This window comes from Penaeus monodon, chromosome 21 (genome assembly GCF_015228065.2).
Source record: "Penaeus monodon isolate SGIC_2016 chromosome 21, NSTDA_Pmon_1, whole genome shotgun sequence".
Lineage (NCBI taxonomy): Eukaryota > Metazoa > Arthropoda > Malacostraca > Decapoda > Penaeidae > Penaeus > Penaeus monodon.
Genome location: NC_051406.1, coordinates 42,304,239 through 42,305,127, shown reverse-complemented (window position 1 = coordinate 42,305,127; position 889 = coordinate 42,304,239). Strand labels below are relative to the sequence as shown.

Genomic DNA, 889 nt, shown 5'->3' with positions numbered 1-889 from the left:
GCTCTTCAAAGGAATTTGAAAATGCCTTTAGAATACCTCAGAAATATATGCCCTAAACTTGATAAATAAAAGTAAAATTGTATAACAAGTAGGAATTGTCGTGGTCAGTGGCTGCAAGAGTTTGAAGTTGGCAAGAGTTCTTAACCCCTAAATTGCAACAAACCTCATAAGATTTCAATTCGTAATCTAAAAGTTATCTCTTGTAAAACAGATTTGCATTCGATTATGACTCATTTTTGGAATGTTTTGGTCTGACTTTATGCTTTTGGGTGCCGCGTCATCCCTTCCACTACCAGTATCCATAAAGATTCAGAAAGTTTAAATGCATAAATACCCATTTTCTGTGTGTTTTATCAGGGTTATTGGGGAAATTGTGTTAACTTTGAAACATTCTAATTGTTATTTTTGGAAATGTTTTCTTGTTTTTGTATAAATATATTTTCGACTGTTTCTTTCTTTTCTAACACAGTTTTTGTTTTTGACTTATACCTTCTAGGAGAGGGGTATTCAATATGTCATCTGCAGTTCAAGGGTTAAAGCTTGATGCTCAAAGTGGTAGAGTGAAAGTAGACGAAGAGTAAACTGAAACACTTTGGAAAACCTGCTAATTTGCTCTGAAAAGTAAATGTCTTGTAGGACATTGCGCCAGATTCTGAATCCTTCAAGTATAAATGCGATATATACTTTCAGTATATATTGTTTTATTTTATTAAACATACTTTTGTAAAAATATTTTTTATACATAATTCATTTGGCTTTTGTTAATGAAAGGATTGGTATTAGCTGCAGATGAAATTTGATGTTGGTGATTGATAGACCATAGGTGAAATGCCATTGATTTCTGTGATTTTAGTAGAAAAGTAGAATTAGGAAACTTTTCCATCATTTT

At 31.8% G+C, this 889-nt stretch overlaps 1 protein-coding gene across 8 annotated transcripts in view; it reads left to right on the top strand.

The window, feature by feature from the left end:
* Window positions 1-889, top strand: part of LOC119586518 (neurofibromin-like) — a gene marked incomplete at its 5' end in the record, with an annotated part of 66,980 nt that overhangs the window by 11,160 nt on the left and 54,931 nt on the right.